The 23,833-nt window shown below is 39.9% G+C and overlaps 1 protein-coding gene across 10 annotated transcripts in view; it reads right to left on the bottom strand.

Annotated features, from left to right (window-relative positions):
• The window catches only part of TUB (TUB bipartite transcription factor), a 173,327-nt gene that overhangs the window by 61,249 nt on the left and 88,245 nt on the right, over window positions 1–23,833 (bottom strand). The gene's annotated exons all lie outside the window — the stretch shown is intronic.

The raw sequence follows: 23,833 nt of genomic DNA, 5'->3' as shown, positions 1-23,833 counted from the left end.
AACTAAAATAAATCCTGCTCATGGTTACTTTTTTTCCAGTCATCCACTCCGTGTGACAATTGATTATCCTCACAAATCAGGGAAATTACTTTTTCACTATGCTGGCTGAGAGATTCTGGAAAATATATTACAAAAAAGTAACCCTTCTCAGCTACACTCATTGTAAAAAATACTTGCTGAGTACATAAGAAGCTTATTATTATTGGTAATTACATATAACTTTCTTCCAAATGTTCATAAAATGTGTAAAAAAAACACCTTAGAAGACCAATTTGAATAAATGTAGGTAAATCATAGCAGAGAAATGAATTTTATATAGAAAATGTATATATTTTAACTGGTCAAACTGCAATACTGCAGTCATAACCAGAGTTCAGTCCCAGTGGATTCAAGTAGCTGGCTCAAGATCAGCCTTAGATCCTTCCGAGGTCAGTAAAATGTGTACCCAGCTTACTGGTGGGAAAAATGTTTCCTGCATAATTACGTTGTAAATGGCCCAGAGAGTGCTGTAGTACAATGGGGTGGTGTGTAAGTTGAAACAATAATAATATAATTTAACAAGTACATTCTACTAGTATTGTTAACATGCATAATCAATCAGTGCATTCTCAAAGTACAAAAAAATCACTTTGCCCAATTTCCAATTTTTAAAAATCTAATAATGCAACTTGTCATTTGAATAATTGCACTTCATCTTTCACATTGCCTGTTAGCAACCAAAGCAACAATTATAGTAGAAGAAATTCATCACAGGGGACTAAAAGTACATGCATTCTCTGCATACGAGCACACTCCTGAGCCCAATTAACTCATTCACATGCAACATTGTCAATTAAAATGTGGAAGAAATGAATTATGAATAGCAAGGATGGCTGATTTCACAGTTGGAAAAAAAGACCACCATATGTAACATTATTAATAAAAATCATTAACTAAATCTATTGAAAGATTAGTCTGAATTGTGTATAGAAATCCAGGGATGTGTGGATCAGTAAAGCCTTAGCTCATTAAACATCTCCAAATTCCAACTTAAATCTCATTCCAGCTAGAGTATGCATTGAACTGGGAGCATTTTCTCGCCATTAGAAAATGTGTATGTATTTTCATGTCCATTTCTCAAAGCCTACTTTGATTTGTTGTGGGGAAAATCCACAACAACCATTAGATCCCGGCCGTGAAAGCCTTCGCGAATACATCGCAATTTCGGAAATAGTGGAAATAGTGGAACCTGACCTACCGAGCCACCCATTTGTGGCCAATGTAGCAGCCCAGTTACTGAGAAGGCCTGGAGAATGGCTCCTCCTAGTGAGGGCGATGATGGGAGAACATCAATGGTGTTGGACACCTTCCATTGGCTAGCCACAAATTTCAAATTTGGGCCCTAAACACATGGACTAGAGTCACAGGTTTTCACACCAGACCATCTCTTCAGCTTAGAACAGGAACACGTTAACTACCCAGTCAGTTTGCAGGTGGTGCTAGAGATGTCAAGCAGGACTTGTTGCCTCTGAATATTAAGGGATCCCCTTAAGGGAAGCTGGATGATGGGGTGTAATACGGCCTAACTCAAGGGTGGTGGGCTCCACTTTCCCCAGGTGACAGGGAGCTGTGGAGGGGCATACAACAGTGTGGCATCTATGGGACTGTCATCCTGGTGGTGGTCCTCAGCAAATTGCTGATGGGGGGGTGGCATCTAGAGGCATTTAGGTCACTCGGTGCACTGGATCCATCCCCAAGGTGGCCATAAAAAATTGGCACTGTAACCAATACAGTTGTGCCCCTTTCTTTCCAAAATTGTGTCAGTGTGCATATTATTGTATAGGCTTTACATGCCCCGGGTCTGCTCAGCCCTAGGCCAACAATATACTCATTTTCTTTCCCTGACTAAAACATGTTTGTGCACACTTTTAAGAGTATGCATTTTCTATAAATACTTTTCAACAATCTGCATTCTACCTGCCAGAAACAGACACCGGGGGGGGGGAATAGATGGGGGGAAGGACATTAGGGTGTAAAGAAGAAAGAGTCCTGTGGGGTTGGAAAGCAGAGATCTCACAAGTAGTATGGAGTACAAGTGAGAAAAAGGGAGTATCTTTCCCACTTTGATCGGAGATGGGGACAGGCCATTCATATGGTTAGCAAATGTGAAGATCTGTTGTTGTTTTTGAAAAATGGCTTCCGGTAGCAAAGGAAATTGATTATTTGTTTTAGATAATTGCCATGCAGGCTGCAGGTGTGTGCATGTTGCTGGATCACAACAGAGACATAACTAAATCACCTATTTCAATATGCTCTGGTTCCAGTCAGGATTCACCTCAATATGTAAAAAAAACCAATCAATAAATAAATAAATACACATGAATACACAAATAAAAGAAGAAAATTGTATTGTTGTTAAGCTAAATACACCAAGCCAAGTATTTTAATGAAAGATAGACAGGACTGTCCTCCAACTATTGTTGGATTACAGTTCCCATAAACTCTCTGCATTGGGAATGATAACAAAGACAGATGGGAGTTTTAGGCTGGCAACAACTGGAGGGACACTATTTTGCCCACCACAGCTCTACAGGAGAGTGTAGTTTGGCCTTCAGGCAGATCCCTTGACCTGGGAGTAAGTCCAATGTACCATATTTTTCTGTGTATAAGACGCTCCCCACTTTTCTAATGCAAAATTAAGAAATCTAAGTGGGGCTTGACAAGTGTAGGGCAGAAGGGATCAACGCGCTGCGGGATCACTTTGATTTCTGCTTTCCCCTCCACTTGTTTTTGTTCTCTCCTCAGCTTACCTCCATGTATAAGACGACCCTCAATTTTTAGTCTAAAGATTCTAGACAAAAGTATAGTCTTATACATGCAAAAATATGGTAATTTTTGAATACAATGTAGCCAGAGCCACTCCTCTTTCCACAGAGGAGAGCCAGGGTCTCTGAATTTAGCAATAGTACGTGCTCCTCTATAAATATGAACACATTTTGTTCAAACTGCAAATATGAGAGTCATATCCATTTCTTTCCAGTCATACATTAAAATGATAAGAATCTGGATGTGGTGGGGTGGGAGATAAAATCAACCATAAAATAAAACCTTTATTAAGAACAAAATGACACTAAATCCCATGGGAGCCTTTCAGTTATCCAGAATTCCTTCTCAGATTGCTTAGATGAAAAGCTCTGGAAAAACTGAGAACTTGCTCACAATTTGATGATGTAGCAGACATGCCCTAATAAAGACCTCACAATCCTATTGATTCGTTTCCAACACTATCATTTCACTGGGAAGTAAGAGCTGAGTCCTATAAGCTAGAATACTTCATGGTCATGCCCACATGTTTTTCCTTTCTTCCTCCACCTGCCCCTACTTTCTTTCAGTTCTGCAAACAATTTGGAATTTTTAAAAAATGGAGATGGCAGAGTTAGATGATGTTGCCATCACTGTTCTCAAATGAGTGTTCAAGGTGGAACAAAAAATACACCCATATCATCTCCCTTGATCAATCCACGGCAGGCAGAGGGGATTTGCTAGCCTTGGCAGGCTTCCACCTTGGCAGTTCCTCAAGCAACGGTCTCACTTTGCCTAACAGGAGTATCAGACTCAAACTCTTGTAAAATCAATCTGTTGTTGTCATGTGGGGTTGATGTTAACTGAGTTGGGGATAGATGTTGTCTTCTCACTAAAAGTAAAGATTAACCAAATTTTACGTCCCCCAAAATAAAGAGTATGTACACTATACTGTACACTCTTCAAAAATATATGCTGCAAAAGTGAGTAAGGCCTACTGTAATCCTGTAAGGAAAGCTGCCTATCACCTTTATACTTTTTTTTAAATTTACAGGCTGGTATAAGAAACATGGTAATGGCCCATATAGGAAGGATCCTTCAGGATTTCCAGCCACTGAAGACATTTCGTACATTTATTGAAGCAATTATTTAGCACCACTTTAGCTGAAAATGGAAGAGAAGAGAACCCCACAGATCATTTATAATACAAGCAATTATAATGATGCTGTTCCTGGCACTGTGGGATGCTGTTTCTAAATGTTCTGTTTATTTTCTCAAATTTATGCAGTCAAAATAAGATTTCTCCTATTTGTAACAGAAATCTGTAGCCTAACTGTTTGGCTGTTCTTTCCAAATGATTACACATGGCTGCATACTCCCAGATCTCTTCATGAATAAGGCAAAAAAAGAGGCTCCTACCATGGCATGCATAACCACAACCCAAAATCATAACATTTATGTCAAATGAAGGTCCTGTCTCTATGATGAGCAGTTTGAAATTTCAGCAACAACATGTGTAACTAAATTAACACTGGTTTAGATTGTCCTCTCTCTCTCTCTCTCTCTCTCTCTCTCATTCTCTCTCTCTCATTCAATTTCAAGACTGAGTACAACTTTCTACTAGTAATCATACTATTTGTTACTTCCTTTCATGATTGCTCCTTCTGGTGACTTAAAAATAGCTTTCTTTGACTTGTACAGAGTAAAAGAATGCAATGTAACTAGAGATGGGGGTATTCGTATACAAATACGAATATCTCCGCACACGTGACGTTAACGAGGGCCCAGCCCTATGGGGCCGGATAGTCCACTCACCGATCTGCTGCGGACGCAGATGGCGCCATTCCATGAATGGCTCCACAGTGCATGATCCACTTGTCACTCTTCAAACCTTGCAATGAGGCTTGTCCTCCCACCTCCTGGCAGGAGTGGCAAGCGGATTGCACACTGCGGAGCCATTCGTAGAATCGTGCTGTCCATGTTCATGGCAGATTGGTGAGTGGACTGTCCAGCCCCATGGGGCTGAACCCTCATTAATGCCACCTGTGCGGGGATTAACTATGAATATGAATATCCCCATCTCTAATAAAGAGAGATGGGGGTATCCATTGGGGGAATTCAGTCAGTCTAAATTCTCATTTTCACTGCTTTTTGATGGACAAAAATATTACATATCCTTGTAATGTACAAAAACACTGGGACAGTTATTGTGCTATGGAACCTGCAGAACCATGTCCCAAGATTATTGATTGATTGATTGATTGATTGATTGATTGATTGATTGATTGATTGATTGATTGATTGATCGATCGATCGATCGATCTGGACTACTCGTCCACTCTAGGCGGCTTTCAATATAGGATAAAACAATAAACTCAAGAATGTGCATAGTCACAGTAAAATACTGCAACAAGGGCTAAGCACAGTGTGAATGTACCTGTAATATATTCCACTAGTTAAAGAATATTAGATTTCACCTGTTTTCAGTTTGAAAAGGTGGGTGAGTAAAGGCCTAATTTCCACCTGTTAGTTGCACTCACGGGTATAATGCAATTTGGATAAATCTTGTTGTCAAACTGGCACAAGTTAAGAAGTTAGGCATTTGCCAATGTGCATTGGGGTGTACAACTCAGTCCACAACAGCAAATGCCTATGCTAACTTCTTGAAGGGCAGTAATCCACCAAGGAGATTTATTCCAATTATTTTAGGCCAGCATAAAAATTATACAGGATTTTAACCACAAGTCAATTGCAGAACTGAAAGCAGCAGAATGAATACATGTGAGCGCCAATAATTTGAAACGTCTGCACTACCACCTTGAAAGAAATGTGTGCCATTCTGAATCTGTCCTTGATTCTACAAAACCACATCCATAAAGTCAAGCCAGATATAATTCGTGTTGTATACACTTCACTTTTATATATAACATCAGATAATACTGCGTAATCATTCTGAATTTTTGCACTGAAACCGGGAAAGAGAGTCAGAGCACCAGAACCCTCACCAGAAACAGATATTACCAGTTTTTATAATTCAGAGCAATTAGTCATATCATTGCAACATTATCTATCTGACTTGGCAGCAAAAGAGGTTCCCACTTTGTCTTGGCCACTGTGATGCACTCTGCTATCATAAAAACAATGTCCAGGGATTCAAGCCTAGTAGCCTCTTCTGCAACACAAGGCCTAACTCCTTTGTCTCTAACCCTCCAGGGAATGAACGTCAGGAGCAGGAGAGCTTCTGCCAGAACACTGGGAGGCGGGGTGGCTAAGGGAAGCAGGGCCAACACTAAAGTGGACATAACAACTCCAATGTCTCCAATACTCAAATACATCAAGCATTAACAAAACAAAACAAAAAATTAAAAAGAGACAACACATTGTGACACCTTAAAGACTGTTATATTTTAATGCAATTTTTCCTGGCCCTTCTTAAACCACTTTGTCTAAGTTGTAGAAAACAAGGATTAACACCATATTTTATGCTCAACTCTTGAGAGTCAGTGGTGTCTGGCTGCATTTCATATATGCCATAATTTATGCCCTCTGTTTGGTTTTCAGTTATGTAAACATTCCAGCAAGAGACACAAAGCTATTCATACACATCCCCAGCTAAGAAAAATGTAAAAACACCTTTGTTCACATGAAGGCATGCATCAAATCTAACATTGAAGAGTGAGCCTCATTCAGCCCTGCAGAAAGCCAGATGGCAAATCCTAGCAAGAGGTTTCCACCATTGTTGTAGGGCATCCTGACAAAGCAAGCCTCCCCTCTTTCCTCAATCATCATCTTGAAATTAAAGATCTCGTCATCTCTCTCCTGATTCTGTTAAATCTCTTCTGTAAGAGATTTAAGGAAGATAATTATGGAACCAGATTCCAAACCAGCCTTCTGGTTTACCTGAATCGCTGCTTAAGTGAAAAGGAAGGCTCTTACTGCATTCTTTTCACATACTATAGGCCTGGATTTGAGAACTTTTCAGACACAAACAAGACTCCAGTTACATTAAAGAAGTTTATTTAAAAGAACAGTTTCAACAGAACATGCTATGACACTGCAAAATTCAAAGGTTCAATATTCACACCAAAAAGAGATAGAACACTTAGAAGAGAACAGACGTGGGCAGCCATCAGTTGCAAGAAGTGTCCCAAGCTTTGAAGTGGACATTGCCTTTTTGTTGTTATGTGACATCAATGTACCCAAAGTAGGACAACCCCAGTTGTAACAGTCTTGCCTCCAAAAATAGTTCCGGTTGATTTGATCTAGGACCCACTTGTGCATCTCTCTGGCAGCCCAGGGTATCTGCAAAGTCATTGTCTTGCCCAGAGCTTTTACCTCCCTTCAGTTTTTCCCTCCACAACCCAAATGGCATAACCTAATTAAATTAATCATTATGGAATAAGTCCAACAATGGGCTCTAACCCCAGTTTTATCCCATGTCTTCCACTAATGGGATGATTTCAACCCACCAGTTCCTGCAGCGGAGATCTTACTATCTGCAGTCTTCTGTAACCTGATTTCTTTTCCCCCCTGACAATGTTCTGACACCATGGAACAATTCAATTCTGCAATTAGTTCTCAAAATTGCATTCCTTTGGTGTATCATGCATTTTGTAAATGTAAAGAATCTAGCTCTGCCCAAACCCATTCCACCGCCATTTGTGTTTGCAGAACCTTGTCAGCATAAGTGTTACACTGGTTGTAGTTTTTCCCCAGAGCCAAGCTATGATTATGGGGCTTAGGAAGCAGGTAAAGCAGCCATGAAAGGGCTTCAGGATCAAAGGGCTGCGACCATGCAGCCCTTTCATGGCTGCTTTACCCAAAAGGAGCCTTCCCTTCCTTTTTGCTAAGCCCCATGGCTTTGCAAAAGGCAGGGAAAGCAGCTGGCTTCCGTGTATAAAACAACCCTCATTTTTTTTGTCTAATTATTTAAGGAAAAAGTGTCATTTTATATGTGGAAAAATACAGTACAGTACCTAATTTGCTGAAACAGGAAAGGGAAAAGTTTAATATCCAGAAAATCTATGTAATGAGCAGTGTGGGTTTTGATGTGGGAAAAGGAAGGAAATTGTTACAGTTATTCACTTAATAAGCGATCATAAGTAGACTGACATGTCAAATGTCAAGTGTTAGGTCACCTCCAACTTGTGGCAACCTATGAATAAGTGACATCGAAACTGCCCTGTCTTCAAATCTTGCAAACTCAAGCCTGGTGCTTCCGTAATGGAATAAATTGAATACATATCTGGTGTTCCTCTTTTTCTGCTGCCTTCAAATTTACCTAGCATTATTGTATTTTTCAGTGCATCTTGTCTTCTCATTATACCCCCAAAGTATAGTAGCCTATTATTATTATTATTATTATTATTATTATTATTATTATTATTATTATTATTATTATTATTATTATTATTAGTAGTAGTAGTAGTAGTAGTAGTAGTAGTAGTAGTAGTAGTAGTAGTAGTAGTAGTAGTAGTAGTATTTATTTATTTATTTATTTATTATTATTTATTATTTATTATTTATTATTTATTATTTATTATTTATTATTTATTATTATTATTGAGTTCAGGTTTGATTTGATCTAGGGTTCGCTTGTCTTTCTGGCAGTCTAGAATATATGTAAAGTTCTTCTCTAGCATTATATTTTAAATTAATCAATCGTTTTTCTTCTCTGCCTAGCTTTCATACCCTTACACAGTAACTGGATATACAGTCATGTTGATGATCCTGGCCTTGGTTTCCAGTGAAACATCCTCACATTATGGAAACTGTAGCTATGTTATTCTGTGCAAGAATTTCAACAAGAAACAAAAGACAAGCAAAAAAGAAAGAAACAGAAAAAGAAAAAGATAACATGACACCTTAAAGCCTAACTGCTATATTTTAATGCAAGCTTTTGTGGAACACGTCCACTTCATCAAACATAAGTGTCAGAATATAGAGACTACATTGTATAACATTCATCCAAAGCTCCAAGTTAAAGGGACAGTGGTGCTTTGTTGCATTTCACACCCAGTAATGATTTAACACCCCTGTTTGGTATCCAGTTCTTTTGATGTTTGGTTCTGTAAACTAAAACAGGGAAACAACAGCAGAAATAACATGTGGAAATGCAGAGAATGACAGACTATACCTTTAAGCCTTGTTCTCAAAAGGTGAGTTTGGTTAGGAAAGAATGGGGCACACCCAATTTCTTTTAAAACATCCCATAGCTTTTTATGGCCCACACAGTCAAAAGCTTTGCTGTAGTCTATGAAGTAAGTACAGAATGATCTTCTGAAATTCTTCAGAATATACCATCCACAAACTTTAGGCTTTCCTGTTTTGTTTTGTTTTATCTGCCTGTTTGTTGCACTTCTATGCTGCCTTTCAGCCAGGCGGCAGGATTCAAAACTGCTTGTAGATAATTAAAACAATGAAAAATGTCAAAAGACATATGAATTATTAAAAAGTTATTAAATATAAAATTAAAGTGCCTTTCTCCCCAGTACATGAGTACACAACTTCAGCCTTTTCAGGTTTATGGTGAAACCATTTTTATGATAGGCTAAATCCTATCATCATGATGAGATAAAGCAAAACCAACAAAAAACCCTGGATTTCCAATATCTTTTGCAAACAGACATAATGAGAGATTTAATAAGTGTCTAGAAAAATAAATCACCACTGCCAACAGTTTCAACTGAAATCAATAAATAAAGTGATCTGTGGCTCCCCTGTTGCAGCCTGCAGTGATAAAAAAAAACACACAGGGAAGGCTAGATTGTCTGTTTGATATATCCAATATGTAACATAAGCATCCTTTCAAGACAATGTTCTGTTACTGAATGTTATGCCAGATATTTTAAAGGCTGGATAAATAAGCAATTCTGAAAAAGAATATCCATCTTTTCGGAAATAAAGCTGGTATTCTTTTTTGTTATTCTATATGTATTGCTCTCTCATTCTTACAATTATGATCATGTTTTTGGTCTGGACACTAAAAGGAACGTGAAGAATTAGTTTGCATTTCTGACAAGTGCCTCTGACTTATTTATATCTTCTGCAGGGTTGAGCAAATCCTTTCACCTCACTGAACACAGTCAGTTGGGACCTTTCATTTTAGCTATACAGCAGCCCTAGGAACAAAAAACAAAAATCTACAACAGTTCTTTCAGGAATCCTTAATAATTACACCGTTCATGATGCAGGTTTAGCCCAATTCAGGGTTTTGTTTGTTTTTCACTACTCTGCTATTATTTTACAAATAGCTGATGTCACCTGTAAAAGAATTGTTGTCAAGGTCACAATATCAGATCATGACACTAAAAGCCCATGATCAGAGAAAAGAGAAAACCTTAAAACAAGAAGCCCTTACTTTCTACAGGATGCAACCAATATAACAAAATGCAGTTGTATTGTCTCAATGGATGGGGGGGGCACAACATGGACCATTTATCCTGCAATTTGCATTGGACTGAGCAGGGATGAATTCAAATTACAATCCAGTGGCTATATGAGATAAAGCTCAGTTTAAAGAAGTCAAATGTAAAATCATATCTTCTGGGCAGTGAATTGTCTTTTTTTCTTTTTTTCCTCTAAGTTTAGCCAGTAGTGGTGATTTAAATTTGTTCTGATTGGGTTAATGTTACGTTGGTCCTCCGCACAATGTGATCGCCTGATATGATGCAAGCAAATGCTTACAAGGGTGCCAGTTTCCCTCAACCAAGCACCCCTTGTCTCCAAACAGTTTGTGGGTTTGTTTTTCAAAAGTTTCACTTAACTACTGGAACACAGTATTGCTACAGCAGTTAGGAGAAGTAAATTTTTAAAAAAGAAGTGGAAATTGCCAATTAGCACCTTGTTGGCATCTTAAGATAGCTTCTGCTATTGTTGCTCCATGCCTCTGTTCTACAAATTGTTGTCTATATGACTACAGTGATTTCACCCACAGAAATGCAAATTAATCTGTATTTTCCTTACTGTGGATAACATAACGCACTGTACCTCTGACTAGCTTTGTTTGTTGTTGTTGTTTAGTTGTTAAGTCATGTCTGACTCTTCGTGACCGCATGGACCAGAGCACGCCAGGCCTTCCTGTCTTCCACTGCCTCCCAGAGTTTGGTCAAATTCATGTTGGTAGCTTCGATGACACTGTCCAACTATCTAGTCCTCTGTTGTCCCCTTCTCCTCTTGCCTTCACACTTTCCCAACATTAGGGTCTTTTCCAGGGAGTTTTCTCTTCTCATGAGATGGCCAAAGTATTGGAGCGTCAGCTTCAGGATAGGTTTGTTCTCTTTGCAGTCCAGGGGACTCTCAAGAGTCTCCTCCAGCACCACAATTCAAAAGCATAAATTCTTTGGCAGTCAGCCTTCTTTATGGTCCAGCTCTCATTTACATACATTGCTATTGGAAAAACCATAGCTTTGACTATGTGGACCTTTGTCGGCAAGATGATGTCGCTGCTTTTTGTTTGTCTAGGTTTGTCATCAATTTACCCACAAGAAGCAGGTGTCTTTTAGTTTCGTGGCTGCTGTCACCATCTGCAGTGATCATGAAGCCCAAGAAAGTGAAATCAGGCACTGCCTCCATAGCTTCCTCTTCTATTTGCCAGGAGGTAATGGGGCCCATGACCATGATCTTAGTTTTTTTCATGTTGAGCTTAAGACCGTTTTTTGCACTCTCCTCTTTCAGCCTCATTAAGAGGTTCTTTAAGACCTCCTCACTTTCTGCCATCAGAGTGGTATTATCTGTATATCGGAGGTTGTTGATATTTATTCTGGCAATCTTAATTCCAGTTTGGGATTCATCCAGTCCAGCCTTTCACATGATATATTCTGCATATAAATTAAATAAGAAGGGAGCCAATATTACAGACTTGTCATACTCCTTTCCCAATTTTGAACCTATCAATTGTTCCATATCCAGTTCTAACTGTTGCTTCCTGTCCCACATATAGATTTCTCAGAAGATAGATAAGGTGGTCAGGCACTCCCATTTCTTTAAGGACTTGCCATAGTTTGCTGTGGTCTGCAGTTGAAGACTTTTGCATAGTCAATGAAGCAGAAGTAGATGTTTTTCTGGAACTCTCTGGCTTTCTCCATAACCAAGCGCGTGTTAGCAATCTGGTCTCTAGTTCCTCTGCCCCTTCAAAATCCAGCTTGTACTTCCAGGGGTTCTCAGTCCACATACTGCTGAAGCCTATCTTGTAGGATTTTGAGTATAACCTTGCTAGTGTGTGAAATGAGTGCAATTGTACGGTATGTGGAATGTAGACCGATCTTTTCCAATCCTCTGGCCACTGCTGAGTTTTCCAAACTTGCTGGCATATTGAGTGTAGCACCTTAACAGCATCATCTTTTAAGTTTTTAAATAGTTCAACTGGAATGCCATCACCTCCACTGGCCTTGTTGTTAGCCATGCTTTCTAATGCCCACTTGACTTCACTCTCCAGGATGTCTGGCTCAAGGTCAGCAACCACACTATCTGGGTTGTCTGGGACATCCAGATCTTTCTGGTGTAATTCCTCTATGTATTCTTGCCACCTATTCTTAATGTCTTCTGCTTCTGTTAGGTCCCTCCCATTTATGTCCTTTATCATGTCCATCTTTGCACAAAATGTTCCTTTAATATCTCCAATTTTCTTGAACAGATCTCTGGTTTTTCCCTTTCTATCATTTTCCTTTATTTCTTTGTACTGTTCATTTAAAAAGGCCCTCTTGTCTCCCCTTGCTGTTCTTTGGAAGTCAGCATTCAATTTACCTATCTCCCTTGCATTTTGTTTCCCTTCTCTTCTCTGCTATTTGTAAGGCCTCGTTGGACAGCCACTTTGCTTTCTTGCATTTCCTTTTCTTTTGGATAGTTTTTGTTGCTGCCTTCTGTACAATGTTACGAGCCTCTATCCATAGTTTTTCAGGCACTCGGTCCACCAAATTGAGTTCCTTAATTCTCTTCTTCACGTCCGCAGTGTATTGGTTTTGAACTCCAAGGTCAAATTTACCTCTTTTTCTTTTTATCTCTTCCCTGTTTTAGCATTCCAATCCCCTATAACGAGAAGAACATCTTTCTTTGGTGTCAGTTCTAGAAGGTGTTGTCTTCATAGAACTGGTCAATTTCAGTCTCCTCAGCATTGGTGGTTGGTGCATAAACTTGGATTATTGTGATGTTGAAAGGTCTGCCTTGGATTCGTATTGAAATCATTCTATCATTTTTGAGATCGTATCCCAGTACAGCTTTTCCCACTCTTTTGTTGACTATGAGGACTACTCAATTTCTTCTACAGGATTCTTGCCCACAATAATAGATATAATAATCGTCTGAATTGAATTCGCCCATTCCCATCCATTTTAGTTCACTGACACCCAGGATGTCAATGTTTATTCCTGCCATCTCCCGTTTGACCACATCCAGTTTACCAAGGTTCATAGATCTTACATTCCAGGTTCCTATGCAGTATTTTTCTTTGCAGCATTGGAGTTTCCTTTCACTTTCATGCATGTCCACATCTGAGCATCCTTTCGGCTTTGGCCCAACCACTTCATTAGCTCTGGAGCTACTTGTACTTGTCCTCCACTCTTCATCAGTAGCATGTTGGATGCCTTCCAGCCTGAGGGGTTCATCTTCCAGCGTCATATCTTTTAGCCTTTTGTTTCTGTCCATGGTGTTTCCTTGGCAGAGATAGTGGAGTGGCTTGGCGGTTCCTGCTCCAGGTGGATCACATTTAGTCAGAACTCTCCATTATGACCTGTCCATCTTGTGTGTCCCTGCATGGCATAGCTCATAGCTTCTCTGAATTACTCAAGCCCCTTTGCCACAACAAGACAGCAATCTATGAAGGGGGACTATCTTTGTAATAGTCTGCAAATTTCACTTCTCCATAATAAAGCTGTAAGATGATGAACAGTCATTAGCTAATCTGAACACATTACACCACTGCTTTTTCATCTGCCCTGTCTATTTCCAGGCCTAATTGAAGATTCTGGTTTTGTCCTTTACAGGTCTTGATGGTCTGGGTCCATGTAACCTAGGAGTCTTCTTCTGCCAGATGAATTTACCTTAATAATGACAATATATTTAGGGCTACTCCTTTGGGTGCCCTCAGCAAGTAATAGACTCTCCTCCCCCAGAGGATCTCACCTGGACTTTCCTTATACTGTATTGTTTATTGGCACCAGGTGAAATACCTTTTCTTTTCAATCAGTTCAGTTTTACATCCACTGAATATTAGGTTTGCTGTATCACCCTGTTTAATGTTCTATTATTGAAATATGCCCAGAATTCAATGTTAATCGATGTAGATAAAATAAACAAAGATCAGGCAGACAGACAGAATCTAGCTATTCAAAATATAAAACCTGCTTAAGGAGAAAACCTTGGGATAACGACAAATGTAAGAGCAAAATGGACAGTGACAAATATAATGCTCAGTTTCACTTCAGATGCAATGGTGATCATTAAATTTGTTTAAAGAGGACAGCTGTGCTTGCTCTTGAGAAAAGAAAAGAAATGCAACATCAGAGTTGGACTGTGTATTATTTGAAAATCACACAAAATGCCAGAAAGAAAAGATAATACACTGTGTGAAAAGGGTCTAAGGCTATTAGCAGAATATGCTAAATATTCATCAACAGTAAAATGAGACAGCTAAAACAGTTAACACAATTCTAGGTGACATCAAGGAAGGTCCAAATCAAAGAAAATAATTACTCCACTTTGTTCTGCTTTAGTCAGTTCTCCTGGTGTCCTGTGTCAGTTCTGGGCACCAAGTTTCAGAAATCAGAAAGCTGGATCATGCCCAAGGGAGGATGACAAGGAGGAGGAGGAGGAGGAGGAGGAGGAGGAGGAGGAGGAGGAGGAGGAGGAGGAGGAGGAGGAGGAGGAGGAGGAGGAGGAGGAGGAGGAGGAGGAGGAGGAGGAGGAGGAGAAGAAGAAGAAGAAGAAGAAGAAGAAGAAGAAGAAGAAGAAGAAGAAGAAGAAGAAGAAGAAGAAGAAGAAGAAGAAGAAGAAGAAGAAGAAGAAGAAGAAGAAGAAGAAGAAGAAGAAGAAGAAGAAGAAGAAAGGCCAGGAACCATGTCCAATCAGGAAAAAAATGAGAGAACTGAATACATCTCCTCTGGAGATTACTGAGAGATGGATGTTAGCCATCTTCAAATATTTGAAGAGCTAACATGTAAAAGATGCAGTTAACCTGCTGCTCATATATAGGAACTAAACCAGTGAATTCAAATTATAAGAAAGTAAATTGTGACTAAACATTAGCAAGAATGTCTGTAGTGAGAGCTCTTTGACAGTGGAATGAGCTACCTCAGAACGCAGTGAGCCCTAATTTCCTGGAGATTTATAAAGAGAAGCTAGATGGCTATCAATCTCTGACACTTTAATTGTGGACTTTTTGCTGCATTAGTGGGCTGGAATGGGCAGCTCTTGGGAGCTCTCGTCTTCCTTGTGCAGCACTTCAAAGCAAGGGTGATCGTTTTTTATTACCTGCCTCTCTTTGATCTCTGTCACCGCCTTTCCCATTTAAAATGTACTTGCTTTGGGATTCCAGCACTGCAGTTCTATCATTCTATCTGTTCCTCCCTTCCTTCCTCTCTGTACCACAATATTCTAACTACCACAGAGGAGTCTTACTGAAGTTAGTAAAGATACTCTAGAGTAAGGTAAGCATTGTCAGCTGGATGGGAGTTTTTCCTTCCCTTCCTTTACAATGCAGTTTCAGCAAGACATACACATGCTATTTTATGCACAGCCATCTGCTGTGTGGAAGTGCACTGAATGCTGCTAATCAGATTATACAGGACTTGCTGTGAATGTTGGGAGGCAACGATATCATTTCCCCATGTTTAGCACACATACTGAGATAATATTACTTTATATTTCCGCCATCAGCCATTTCCCCACTGGATTCATAGGTGTCTAATGTTCAACAGTATATGCTGCACACAGATTTTAATTTGTGTAAAAATACTCACACTCCCTGCATATGACTAAGACATTATGGTACCAAAGAAGAAATTCTCTTTCCACTGCTCATGTAGCAGGAGTTCTGCACTGTCAGCACACCTGACTGTGCTACTTCATTCAAAGTCTTTGATGCTCTGTCAAAACAAAGCTAACGTGCAAGCACCAGAAAGTGTAAACCGTTACAATGAATCTCTGAGAGTATCTAGTCTAGAGATCTCAAATAACTGGACTTGTCCACAAAAGCTCATGTTAAAATATAGCAGTTAGTTTTTAAAGTGTCACAATGTTTTTGTCTTCTTATTTTTTTTATTTGGTTTTTGCCTGATATGCTAGCACAGACTAACATGGCTACCTCTTGTAAAACTCAAATTATGCATATAATTTTATCAAATTATACTTCACATGAGAAGCAACAGGGAGTGAACAGACACTTCAAGTTCAGTAAGCCCAACAGTTTTTGACATGTGAGAACAGTTACTGGAGTCCCAGCAGGCCAAAGCAAAGAGGCAGTCATGAAAGCAGCAAAATCAGGGAGCTGGACAGATTATATTTGTCTTCAGTGTGGAAGGGATGGTCACTCTCGAATTGGCCTTCTCAGCCACACTAGACGCTGTTCCAAGTCCTCCATACAGAGCATGTTACCATAGTCTTTCGAGACTGAAGGATGCCTCATGAAAAAAAAAAAAAGAATGCTCATACAACATAGTGTTCAGTTCCCCAGAACTCAAATATGGCCTGCCATGATCCTGTAGTGGCTCTTGGAATGTTCATATCATATATATATAGGATCAGGGCATGTTTCTGATTCTGCATAGCCAGCTTTCTTCACTGGCAGCCTATGGCCCGTGTGGAGGTGGGACAAGACTGCTACACATAATTGCACCACGTGCTGCCAAGGATTTTCTGCTTTTAGCCAAAAGTAAGATGTGATTTGTCTCTTCCAGGAACATATTCTGCACTTTCAGTGCCTTACCATAGGCTAGCCAGCAATTTAGCCCTACTTCTTCATGGATTGCTGCCTTGTCGTGGCGAAGGGGCTTGAGTAACTCAGAGAAACTATGGGCTATGCCGTGCAGGGACACCCAAGACGGACAGGACATAGTGGAGAGTTCCGACTAAACGCAATCCACCTGGAGTAGGAAATGGCAAGCCACTCCAGTATCTTTGCCAAGAACGCCCCATGATCAGAAACAAAAGGCTAAAAGATATGACGCTGGAAGATGGGCCCCTCAGGTCGGAAGGCGTCCAACATGCTACTGAGGAAGAGCGGAGGACAAGTACAAGTAGCTCCAGAGCTAATGAAGTGGTTGGGCCAAAGCCGAAAGGACGCTCAGCTGTGGACGTGCCTGGAAGTGAAAGGAAAATCCAATGCTGCAAAGAAAAATACTGCATAGGAACCTGGAATGTAAGATCTATGAACACTGGGAAGCTGGAGGTGGTCAAACAGGAGATGGCAAGAATAAACATCGACATCCTGGGCATCAGTGAACTAAAATGGACAGGAATGGGCGAATTCAGCTCAGATGATTATCATATCTACTATTGTGGACAAGAATCCCGTAGAAGGAATGGAGTAGCCCTCATAGTCAACAAAAGAGTGGGAAAAGCTGTAATGGGATACAATCTCAAAAATGATAGAATGATGTCAATACGAATCCAAGGCAGACCATTCAACATCACAATAATCCAAGTTTATGCACCAACCAGCATTGCTGAGGAGACTGAAATTGAACAATTCTATGAAGATCTACAACACCTTCTAGAACTGACACCAAAGAAAGATGTTCTTCTCATTCTAGGGGACTGGAATGCTAAAGTAGGGAGCCAAGAGATAAAAGGAACAACAGGGAAGTTTGGCCTTGGAGTTCAGAACGAAGCAGGACAAAGGCTAATAGAGTTTTGTCAAGAGAATAAGCTGGTCATCACAAACACTCTTTTCCAACAACACAAGAGGCGACTCTATACATGGAAATCACCAGATGGGCAATATCGAAATCAGATTGATTATATTCTCTGCAGCCAAAGATGGAGAAGCTCTATACAGTCAGCAAAAACAAGACCTGGAGCTGACTGCGGTTCTGATCATCAGCTTCTCATAGCAAAATTCAAGCTTAGACTGAAGAGATTAGGAAAAACCACTGGGCCACTCAGGTATAATCTAAACCAAATCCCTTATGAATACACAGTGGAAGTAAAGAACAGATTTAAGGAACTAGATTTGGTGGACAGAGTGCCTGAAGAACTTTGGATAGAGGCTCGTAACATTGTCCAGGAGGCAGCAACGAAAACCATCCCAAAGAAAAGGAAATGCAAGAAAGCAAAGTGGCTGTCCAACGAGGCCTTAGAAATAGCAGAGAGGAGAAGGGAAGCAAAATGCAAGGGAGATAGGGAAAGTTACAGAAACTTGAATGCAGACTTCCAAAGAATAGCAAGGAGAGACAAGAGGGCCTTCTTAAATGAACAATGCAAAGAAATAGAGGAAGATAACAGAAAAGGAAAGACCAGAGATCTGTTCAGGAAAATTGGACATATTAGAGGAACATTTTGCGCAAAGATGAACATGATAAAAGACAAAAATGGGAGGGACCTAACAGAAGCAGAAGACGTCAAGAAGAGGTGGCAAGAATACACGGAGGAATTATATCAGAAAGATGTGGATATCCCGGACAACCCAGACAATGTAGTTGCTGACCTTGAGCCAGACATCCTGGAGAGCGAAGTCAAGTGGGCCTTAGAAAGCCTGGCTAACAACAAGGCCAGTGGAGGTGATGGCATTCCAGTTGAACTATTTAAAATCTTGAAAGATGATGCTGTTAAGGTGCTACATTCAATATGCCAGCAAGTTTGGAAAACTCAACAGTGGCCAGAGGATTGGAAAAGATCAGTCTACATCCCAATCCCAAAGAAAGGCAGTGCCAAAGAATGCTCCAACTACCGTACAATTGCACTCATTTCACACGCTAGCAAGGTTATGCTCAAAATCATCCAAGGTAGGCTTCAGCAGTATGTGGACCGAGAACTCCCAGAAGTACAAGCTGGATTCCGAAGAGGCAGAGGAACTCGAGACCAAATTGCTAACTTGCGCTGGATTATGGAGAAAGCCAGAGAGTTCCAGAAAAATATCTACTTCTGCTTCATTGACTATGCGAAAGCCTTTGACTGTGTGGACCACAGCAAACTATGGCAAGTTCTTAAAGAAATGGGAGTGCCTGACCACTTTATCTGTCTCCTGAGAAACCTATATGTGGGACAGGAAGCAACAGTTAGAACTGGTCATGGAACAACTGAGTGGTTCAAAATAGGGAAAGGAGTACGGCAAGGCTGTATATTGTCCCCCAGCTTATTTAACTTATATGCAGAATACATCATGCAGAAGGCTGGACTGGAAGAAACCCAAGCCGGAATTAAGATTGCCGGAAGAAATATCAACAACCTCCGATATGCAGATGATACCACTCTGATGGCAGAAAGTGAGGAGGAATTAAAGAACCTTGTAATGAGAGTGAAAGAGGAGAGTGCAAAAAACGGTCTGAAACTCAACATCAAAAAAACTAAGATCATGGCCACTGGTCCCATCACCTCCTGGGAAATAGAAGGGGAAGATATGGAGGCAGTGTCAAATTTTATCTTCCTGGGCTCCATGATCACTGCAGATGGAGACAGCAGCCCTGAAATCAAAAGGCGCCTTCTTCTTGGGAGGAAAGCGATGACAAATCTGGACAGCATCTTGAAAAGCAGAGACATCACCTTGCCAACAAAAGTCCGAATAGTCAAAGCTATGGTTTTTCCTGTCGTGATGTATGGAAGTGAGAGCTGGACCATAAAGAAAACAGACCGCCGAAGAATTGATGCCTTTGAATTGTGGTGCTGGAGGAGGCTCTTGAGAATCCCCTGGACTGCAAGGAGAACAAACCTATCAGTTCTAAAGGAAATCAACCCTGAGTGCTCACTGGAAGGACAGATCCTGAAGCTGAGGCTCCAGTACTTTGGCCATCTAATGAGAAGAAAAGACTCCCTGGAAAAGACCCTGATGTTGGGAAAGTGTGACGGCAAGAGGAGAAGGGGACGACCGAGGATGAGATGGCTGGACAGTGTCTGCGAAGCAACCAACATGAACCTGACACAACTCCGGGAGGCAGTAGAAGACAGGAGGGCCTGGCGTGCTCTGGTCCATGGGGTCACGAAGAGTCGGACACGACTAAACGACTAAACACACACACACAGTGGATTTGGGTGTGCAATTATTATTATGGTTTTCTCTGAATATACCCTAATGCTCTTTAAAAAGCAGAATTTGGAAAGTCACTCAGTTACGGATGGCATTTCTGAGCAGGAGTGAATCACAGCCCACCAATTCCCTAACCCTGACTGTGCAGGACTAGTAGTTCCACTTTTTTGGATCTTAGCTGCTACATTTTGGGGCAAAGTATTCAAAAATCTAATATACAAAGCACTCCTTAGAGATCACCCTTTTATCAACTAACATTGAAAAGAAATTCTCATATCATGAAAAGTTTTCCATTCAAATTATGATTAGCTTAATTTCTTAAACACTCCAAAGCAGGCTTTGCAGTAGTATTTAGGCTAACAGGCTGCAAGGCAAATACATTTTAAATGGGAGAGGCATTGACAGAGATCAAAGAGAGGCAAGTAATAAAAACTATCACCCTTGCTTTGAAGTGCAGAGCAGAAGGAAGACAAAAAAGATTACTTTCAAGGATAATGATTATGAATTATTGTCTTCTTTGTATGTATTAAGAAGCCCTCTGCTAAATCCTGGCTCTCAGTAATGGCACAGCTCTTCAAATCCCCTAACAGCTATCTTTCAGCAAACCTTCAGATCAACAGAGAAAATATTTGCATTCCTTCTTCTTTAACTCAGGATGCGACTACACTGGAAAGCCAAATCAGAGCAATATGCTTTGCTGCAATTTGATTCGCAGCCTGTATTACATTTGAAGTTGCAGTTGGTGCTCACACAAGGACTGCAGGCTGATTTGGGTGTTCACCCTTCATATTGAATGTGATGTGATTTGCATTCCAGCCCACAGCCCCCCTTCTTTCCTTCCTTCCTCTAGTCCCACCTCTGCTGATCTGATGTGGAACTGACAAGGGCATAAATACAGGAAATAATAATGATGATGACCTGGTGATAGGGTGATCTAGTGCTAATCTCTTATATGTAAGAATTTTTTAAAAAAATGCAGGGGATGTTTGAGGGAGAGGAAAGAATGTAGGGGCATGTTCCTCCAGTCCAGAACATCACACCCCAACTGCCTATGTCACTGAAACACCATCCACAGACACAAACACACCATCTTTACAAGAACTACACTGGAAAAATAACCCCTCCCAGCAGCAGCCACTTTAGAAGCAAAAAAGACTCAGCCAATTGGAATCAGACTTTGCATCATGTGGGTCAGTAAAAAATAATAATTCAAATTCACCCATTTTATAAGGAGAGCAAATCTCACAGCATTTGACCATGTTCTCAAAGCCTCATTCTCATACATAAGAAATTATTCTCCAGAGTTAGCAGTACTACTGTTGTTTTACATATTCTCTGTGTTGGATGGGTAATCAAAAAGCATCTCCTTCTGAAACAAATTGCATGTTAAATTCGTTGCTTTCATCGTCCAAAGCTTATTTTTAATACATATTCAGAACCAATTTGTCTACCTTGCTTGTACAGTTCATCCTCTTTCTGTGAGAGGGATAAGCATTTGAAATGGCTTTAAAATGAAACATAAATTGTGCTACATCCAAGTAAAACAGTTCTTAAAGATGTTACGCAAACAGATTCATGTTATTCAAAGGTTACATATAAAAATGTTTTTAAAACATTCTGATTCAGGGATTAAACATGCCCCACAGTGGGAAAATTAGGTATACATATTTTAAACATCTATTTAAAAATAAAATAAAACCAGTCCAGTATAACTTCTTCGATAACACTACAGAAATGAGAAAAACTATCCAACCCCAGGACAATTTTAATTTTCACACTGTTTTTCTTCCCTGACTGATAGCTTGAATCTGATTTTCAGTTTAGATGAATTTCTACAGTGAAGAATTATTTTTAAAATGCCATAGAACCATCCAAGAACAAAGGCAGCATTATTTTAATGAGAGGGAAGAAAAATCAAACTTACATCACAACATGAAGTTTGGAGCATGCTTCAAAAGGGTCTACTTCAAAAGGGCCTTTAATAACCTATCTGAACTGAGCAATCTGAATCAGTAATAAATTCCAGGTGAACAGCAGAAAATGCTCTATTGATTTTCCCAAAATCTGTTACTAGTTTTCAGTGAAGATGGCAGGAATCTGGTGGAGGTATCATGGGGTCCAGGCAATGTTATATTTTAGATAAGAACTAGCAGCTTAATAGTGGCCTAAAAATAAACTGGACCTCCTGCAGCACTGCTGGTGGCAAACACACCCATCTGAATGCTGCATTCAGGACCAAGTTAAGTTTCCAAGATACCTTCAAGAAAAGCTCCATTTATAATAGACTTAGTCTAATGCAAGCTTTATTGGGACACACACATAAGAACTAAGTGCACAGGAACCATCTTGCATTTAGGGCTCTTGAAAACTGAAATAACTGTTCAAGGAACAAAACAATTTAAAAATAAACTTTCTTTCCATGAAAGAAAGAATAAAAGGAACAACATCAAAGTACAATTATCTTTAACACTACTCAAGTCGTCCCCAACTTAACTCAAAAAAACATGCTCCTGGTCTTCGAAATTCCAGTCTAGCATGAGTGTTATATGCTAATGAACTTGGAAAATCTCAACACAAACATAGTTACAATTAAAGTCTCTGAATGCCTTTTTAAGTTAATTTTTAATGTTTACTTGCTTTTAATTATTCAATTGTATTTTAATTAGCATACAGTTTGATTGTTTTTATGTTTAACTTGTGTTTTTAATTCTATTCTTTTTCATATTGTATTCGCGAAGGCTTTCACGGTCGGGATCTAATAGTTGTTGTGGGTTTTTCAGGCTCTTTGGCCGTGTTCTGAAGGTTGTTCTTCCTAACGTTTCGCCAGTCTCTGTGGCCAGCATCTTCAGAGGACAGCACTGAAGAGGACAGAGTGCTGTCCTCTGAAGATGCTGGCCACAGAGACTGGCGAAACGTTAGGAAGAACAACCTTCAGAACACGGCCAAAAAGCCTGAAAAACCCACAACAACCACTTTTTCATATTGTGAGCCACTTTGGGTCCCTTTGTTGTGAGAAAGGCAGCCTAGAAATAAAACAAACAAATAAATAAAGTAGGCCCACTGAATCAGTTGGGATTCAGTGAGTTAATTCCTCTTGTAAGTCCCACTGAGTCAATGGGCCTATTATAGTTACAACTTACTATTGGATTTCAGCCATTATGTTCCTTTCAGGAACACTAGAAATGCCATTTAAAAGAGATTAAATACAAAATGTTGAGAAGATTGCAGACATCAAAGCAAATATAAACACAATCTTCTAAAACCCCAGGGTTATCAGCATATTTATGGCTCTTGATTGTTTGTTTGTTTGTTTGTTTGTTTGACTTTTATACCACCCATTTGACTCCCAGGGCCACTCTGAGCAGTTCACAGTTCAAAAACAAATAAACAATAATACAGAAACAATAAACATAATAACAATCAAAAACCAAAATTAAACATCAAACAAACATAAACAAGCAACATAATTAAGAACTATAAATAATTAAGAAAATTTAAAGGCAAGGTGGCAGAACAGGTAGTATAAAACAGTGGTCCCCAACCTTGGGCTTCCAGATGTTCTTGGACTACAACTCCCAGAAGCCTTCACCACCATCTCTGCTGGCTAGGATTTCTAGGAGTTGAAGTCCAAGAACATCTGGAGGCCCAAGGTTGGGGATCACTGATATAAAACACTGAAACAACAACAGAGTTACAATGTTACAGACTCTGGGAAGGGTTCTAGCAAAACTATACAGTACTCCCAAACTCTTCCCATTTCCAACTACCTCCAGATTCCTGGAAAACAAAGATGTGCATTCCTTGTCATTCTCCTCCTAATACCCAGTTATCATGCAACCAGCTCCACACTGCATTCTGGTTTTTGCTACCTTGTTACTT

Source organism: Pogona vitticeps, chromosome 1, assembly GCF_051106095.1.
Source record: "Pogona vitticeps strain Pit_001003342236 chromosome 1, PviZW2.1, whole genome shotgun sequence".
NCBI lineage: Eukaryota > Metazoa > Chordata > Lepidosauria > Squamata > Agamidae > Pogona > Pogona vitticeps.
Note: the sequence above shows the minus strand (reverse complement) of the source record. Positions and strands in the feature narration are given on the sequence as shown.